This window comes from Rattus rattus, chromosome X, assembly GCF_011064425.1.
Source record: "Rattus rattus isolate New Zealand chromosome X, Rrattus_CSIRO_v1, whole genome shotgun sequence".
Lineage (NCBI taxonomy): Eukaryota > Metazoa > Chordata > Mammalia > Rodentia > Muridae > Rattus > Rattus rattus.
The window spans coordinates 126,811,728-126,818,815 of record NC_046172.1 but is presented as its reverse complement, the minus strand read 5'-3'; positions in this window follow the sequence as shown (position 1 = coordinate 126,818,815).

The following is a 7,088-nucleotide window of genomic DNA, read 5'->3' as shown; positions in this document are numbered from 1 at the left end:
ATAAAAATTGGGACCCTCAAAAAATCATATGGTCCCTTCTGTCATAATAAATACTACAATGTGTATGTGCCTGTCCCTACATATACAGAAGGAAAGTATATCAATCTAAACACAGTGTCCCTCCTCTACCAAAGAGCTAGAAATCTGCAGAAGAACAGGGAGCAGAAAAACCAATCACATCATAATTACTGGTGTTCTAACACTTCAAAAAAGTATACTGTGATGCTAATTTTAAATATGTCATCTTCTTAATAATTACAAATCTTAGATTTAATACCATGATTGCTTTTTATATAATCACAAATTCACTGATAATGAAGGTCATGGGACAGAATTAAGGTTTCAGTTTGGGGCCATGTGACTTCATACTCCATGATCTTCAGCGCTGCATTGCTTCTCCTAATTCTTGCTAAAATGTTATTTCTGGTAGCCTCAAGTTAGTGATATTATCCCCACACCATGGTCTAATTTCAAATTAAATTAGAACAAATTACCTTTTAAGATTGTAAGCAAACTAGCACATTAATCCTGACTGTGAGAGATTTTGCTAATTATCATTCAGTTTAATAAGACAGGCAAAGCTGTAATTTGAGCTCAGCTTGTCTTTGCAGGTCCTCTTGTGGTACATTTCTACTATTGCAGTTCGGTCTTGTTCACTCCCTTAAATTTCTGAACATTTTCCAACAGAGGCTTGTAAAAGATACAAAAAGTCAGCATTTAAAGGGCTGGAAATGTTAGACTGGGAAATAGATTTATTTGAGGAGAGCATTTTACTGCTTTACTTAAGGGATTATGTTAATAGCAGCACACCGCACCACACACTTCATAGCACAGTCATCTTCTAGATGGACATTTGCAGCTCAGCCTTCATAGCTGGAAGGATGGCACTGTTCAGGGTCATGTACATAACCACATGTGGCTTTTGAGACCTTAAATTTTATTTTTAAGTAATTCTACTACATTTTATATAGTTAATTTACCCTTAAATATCCTATTTACATTTTACTCTTTTATATGACTATTTTTCACTGCCTCCACTGACAATTTCCTAGCTTGGTGGCTATGTGCTATCTGTAAATTATAGACCAAATGTGTATAATTTTTAAAACAAAAAAGAGTGTCAAATGCATCATGAAAAAAATTTTTGACACAGGGTCTAATCGTGTATCCCTGAGTGGCTTGAAACTTGATATGTAGAGCAGTCTATATTCAAATTGTTTTCTGATTCCAAGGGCTGATTAGAGGTATACCACCAGGCCCAACTCAACATTAATAACCATATTAGTATATTTCTATCATTTTCCAAGTAAAGGGTAATATTTTAATTTTACTTATTAGCCTGGTGTTAGCCTGTGGCTTTAATCTCACATGGAGACAGAGGAAGGTGAATCTCTCTCAGGTTGAGGATAGCCTGATCTCCAGGACAGTCAAGGCAACACAGAGAAATCATGACCCACCCTTTTTTTTTTTACTTATGCATTTACTTATTGAAGTAGTTAGATAACTTTCTTTATACATGAGGTTTATATTAAACTTTATGGGACAATGCTACTGTAGCTCTAACCACACATGTAGATCCTGAGCTGAACGAAAGACACCAGGAAGGAGAGATATACATACAGGTATATACAGAGGAGCATTTATTAATTCAGTATAATTTGTATGTATTATATGCATGTGAATAGGAGGGAAACATATGTAAACAAATACAGTATCTATCTATCTGTACATGTCAAATAAATATTTGTTAAATGAACTGATAAAACTTTAAAAATGGTGTTTGTACATGGCCTACATACTTATTTGAGTGTTAACATTTCTTTCTCCATTCTTTCTAATCATGTTAAACTTTCGTGGCCATTTTTTTCCATCTTTATTAAATTGGGTATTTCTTTTTTTCCCATCTATATTAAATTTGGTATTTCTTATTTACATTTCAAATGTTCTTATTGTACAGATCTTTCACTTGCTTGGTTAAAGTCACACTGAGGTATTTTATATTATTTGGGACTATTATGAAGGGTGTCGTTTCCCTACTTTCTTTCTCAGCTTGTTTCTCTGCTGTGTAGAGGAAGGCTACTGATTTATTTGAGTTAATTTTATACCCAGCCACTTTGCTGAAGGTGTTTATCAGGTTTAGTAGTTCTCTGGTGGAACTTTTGGGATCACTTAAGTATACTATCTTATCAGTGCAAACAGTGATATTTTGACTTCTTCCTTTCCAATCTGTATCCCTTGGATTTCCTTTTGCTCTCTGTTTGCTCTGGTTAGGACGTTGAGAACTATATTGAATAAGTAGGGAGAGAATGGGTAGCCTTGTTTTAGTCCCTGATTTAGGGATTACTTAAGTTTCTTCCATTTAGTTTAATGTTAGCTACTGGTTTGGCGAAGTGGTATTTACTATACAAGTTTAGGTATGGCTTTGAAATCTTGTTCTTCCAGAACTTTATCAATGAAGGTGTTGAATTTTGTCAAATGCTTTCTTCAAAACGAATAGAAATGATCGTGTGGTTTTGCTTTCAGTTTAAAGACTACATTGATGGTTTTCGATATTAAACCATCGCTGCATACCCGCCATGAGGCCTAGTTGATCATGTAGGTGATTGTTTGATGTGTTCTTCAGGCAAGATTGCTTTGATGTGTTCTTTGATTCCGCTTGAAAGAATTTATTGAGTATTTTTGCGTCGATATTCATAAGGGAAATTGGTCTGAAGTTCTCTTTCTTTGTTGGGTCTTTGTGTGGTTTAGGTATAAGAGTAATTGTAGCTTCATAGAAGGAATTCGGTAGTGCTCCATCTGTTTCAATTTTGTGGAATAGTTTGGGTAATATTGGTACGAGGTCTTCTATGAAGGTCTGATAGAATTCTGCACTAAACCCATCTGGACCTGGGCTCTTTTTGGTTTGGAGACTTTAAATGACTGCTTCTCTTTCTTGAGGAGTTATGGGGTTATTTAAATGGTTTATCTGTTCTTGATTTAACTTCGGTACCTGGTATCTGTCTAGGAAATTGTCCATTTCCTGCAGATTTTCAAGTTTTGTTGAATAAAGGCTTTTGTAGTAGGATTTGATGATTTTTTTTAATTTTCTCTGATTCTGTAGTTATGTCTCCTTTTTCATTTCTGATTTTGTTAATTTGGACACACTCTCTGTGTCCTCTGGTTAGTCTGGCTAAGGGTTTATTTTTCTTGTTGATTTTCTCAAAGAACCAATTTTTGGTTCTGTTGATTCTTTCTATGGTCCTTTTTGTTGCATTTCAAGGATTGATTTCCTCCTGAGTTTGATTATTTCCTGCCTCTCTCCCTCCTAGGTGTATTTGCTTCTTTTGTTCCAGAGCTTTAGTGTGCTGTCAAGCTGCTGATATGCTCTCTCCTGTTTCTTTTCTGCAGGCACCCTAGAGCTATGAGTTTTCCTTAGCACTTTTATTGTGTCCCATAAGTTTGGGTATGTTGTACCTTCATTTTCATTACAAATTTCAAAAAGTTTTAATTTTTCTTTTATTTTCCTTGACCAGGTTATCATTGAGTAGAGCATTGTTCAACTTCCATGTATGTGGGCATTCTTCCTCATTGTTATTGGAAGATCAGTTTAGCCCATGGTGGTCTGATAGGACCCATGGGATTACTTCTATCTTTCTGTATTTGTTGAGGCCTGTTTTTTGCCCAATTATATGGTCAATTTTGGAGAAAGTACCATGAGGTGGTGAGAAGGTATATCCTTTTGTTTTAGGACAGAATGTTCTATAAATATCTGTTAAGTCCATTTGGTTCATGATTTCTCTTAGTTCGTCTCTATCTCTGTTTAATTTCTGTTTCCATGATCTGTCCATTGATGAGAATGGGGTGTTGATATCTCCTACTATTATTGTTTGAGGTGCAATGTGTGCTTTGAGCTTTAGTAAGGTTTCTTTTATGTATATAGGTGCCCTTGTATTTGGAGCATAGATATTTAGGATTGCGAGTTCATCTTGGTGGATTTTTCCTTTGATGAATATGAAGTGTCCTTCCTTATCTTTTTTGATGGCTTTTGGTTGAAAATCGATTTTATTTGATATTAGAATGGCTACTCCAGCTTACTTCTTCAGACCATTTGCTTGGAAAGTTGTTTTCATCCTTTACTCCAGTGTAGTGTCTGTCTTTTTTCTGAGGTGTGTTTTGTAATCAGCAAAATGCTGGGTCCTTATTATTTATTCAGTTTGTTAATCTGTGTCTTTTTATTGGGAATTGAGTCCATTGATGTTGAGAGATATTAAGAAATAGTGATTGTTGCTTCCTGTTATCTTCGTATTTGGAGGTGAGATTATGTTTGTGTGCTTGTCTTCTCTTTGTTTTGTTGCAAAACGATTAGTTTCTTGCTTTTTCTAGGTTGTAGTTTGCCCCCTTTTGTTTGGCTTTACCGTTTACTATCCTTTGTAGAGCTGGATTTGTAGAAAGATATTGTGTAAATTTGGTTTTGTCATGGAATATCTTGGTTTTTCTATCTATATTAATTGAGAATTTTTACTGGATACAGTAAGCTGGGCTAGCATTGAGTGTTCTCTGGGGTCTGTGTGACATCTGTCAGGATCTTCTGGCTTTCATAGTCTCTGGTAGAAGTCTGGTGTGATTCTGATAGTTCTGCCTTTATATGTTACTTGACCTTTTTCCCTTACTGCTTTTAATATTCTTTCTTTGTTTTGTGCATTTGGTGTTTTGACTATTATGTGACAGGAGGAGTCCTTTTCTGGTCCAATCTGTTGGAGTTCTGTAGGCTTTTGTATATTTGAATATCTTTTTTGGTTAGGAACCTTTTTCTTCGATTTTGTTGAAGATATTTTTATTGGTCCTTTTAGTCGAGTCTTCACTTTTCTTCTGTACCTATTATCCTTAGGTTTGATCTTCTCATTGAGTCCTGGATTTCCTGTATGTTTTGGGCCATAACTTTTTCCATTTTACATTGTCTTTGACAGTTGTCTCGATGATTTCTATGGTATCTTCTGCTCCTGAGATTTTCTCTTCTATCTCTTGTAGTACTGTTGGTGATGCTTGTATCTACTGCTCCTTGTCTCTTCCTTTGGTTTTCTATATCCAGGGTTGTCTCCCTTTGTGCTTTTCTTTTTGTTTCTATTTCCATTTTCAATTCCTTCACCTGTTTGATTGTGTTTTTTCCGTAATTCTTTCAGGGATTTTGTTTCCTCTCTAAGGGCTTCTACTTTCGCCATTTGTGTTTTGCATTTCTCCTAAGAGTTCTTTATGTCTTTCTTAAAGTCCCTCCATCATCATGATCGTGTGATTTAAATCTAGATCTTGCTTTTCTGGTGTGTTTGGACATTCAGTGTTTGCTTTGGAGGGAGAGTTGGGCTCTGATGATGCCATGTAGTCTTGGTTTCTGTTGCTTGGATTCCTGTGCTTGCCTCTCGCCATCAGGTTGTCTCTGGTGTTACCTTGTTCTGCTCTTTCTGACAGTGGCTTGACTGTCTTATAGGCCTGTGTTTCAGGAATGCTGTAGACCTGTTTTCCTGTTTTCTTTAAGCCAGTTATGGGAACAAAGTGTTCTGCTTTCAGGCATGTAGTCTTTCCTGTCCTGAGTCCACCAGGCAGGTCACTTAGATCAGAAAAGTTTGTCTTACCTCTGGTCTCGGGCCTGAAATTGCTCCTTGGGGCTAGGTTTCAGCTCTCTGTGAGAAGGGCTTGCCCCTACTTCTGGGTCCCTGTGCGCAGGGGGCCCTGATGGCACTAGGTGTTTTCCTCTAGAGTCAGAAATATGGGCAGATTAGTCTCTTCTGGTTTCCCAGGTGTGTCTGCCCCTCTGAATGTCTAGCTTTCCCTCCCATGGGATTTGGATGCAGGGAGCTGTTTGACGGGGTCAGTTCAGATCCAGGAACAATTTGGACCGTAGGGCTCCTGCAGCTTGGGTGTCCTTATCTTTCTGTTCCCAGATGCCCTATACAGTTTCCTCTTGGGCCAGAGATGTGGGCAAAGGTGGGCAGAAGTGGTGCTTTCTCCTGTCCTGCAGTCTCAGGATTGTCAACACATCTGGGTGATGAGCTTTCTCTCCCACGGGCTTTGGGAGCAGGGAGCTGTGGGCTGGGATCATCAAGGGGCGCCAGCTAGAAACTGCAAATTGGGTATTTCTTCTTTACATTTCAATTGTTATTCTCTTCCCTGGTTTCCAGGCCAACATCTAACCCCTCCTCCTCCCTTCTGTGGTGTTCCCTCCCATCGTCACCCCCATTACTGCCCTCCCCCCAACAATACTGTTCACTGGGGGTCCAGCCTTGACAGGACCAAGGGCTTCCCCTTCCACTGGTGCCCCTACTAGGATATTCATTACTACCTATGAATTTGGAGCCCAGGGTCAATCCATGTATAGTCTTTGGATAGTAGCTTAGTCCCTGGAAGCTCTGTTTTGTGGCCATTTTTAAAGCTTTGTGTTGAAAGCTATTTTTTCTTCTGCAGCAAGGTTCCAGTTCAAATATTAAAAATCAGATTTTTTGGGAGCAGTCAAGAGTGGCATGGGGCTGTGAAGAAAGTTGGTTGGGTGGCCTAAGCACTAAAGAGAAAGTTTTCCATTGCTCTCTGCTGTTCATAGATTCTCTTAAATGGGTGGTTGTTCTTTCAGGCTGTACAGTGATTTGTTTAGGCATGATTATGGACATCAGCTTCTACATCAATCAACAAATAGTTAAAACTTAAATCTCTGGTTTCAAGTCTTCTAGTATATAACATTAGGGTAAAACAAAAAGGAAAAGGCCCATCCCATAAAGAAAATGTAATACAGAAAATAGATAGGACTCTTTCACATTGCAACAAAATGTTCACTGCATACAGAGTTCCTTTAAATAGCTTGCTCCCACAGTGCCCTTAAGATGTGACTGGATTTTCCAAAGTGTATCTACACAAAGCTTTTCAGGAAAGTGCATGTTTTGTGAAGTGAGAGACCTTTGTATTTAGAACCAAATTTAAGCTGTCATTGTGTGCTTATTTTATCAATTGTATGCACTAAAGTCTCACTAATGAAGAAGTAAAAAGCAAACTCTTTTTGTTGGTTTCTTTCAGTAACTATGTACAGAAAGTTCAGCTAGAGTTTCTTGTATGAAGTACTTAAGCAC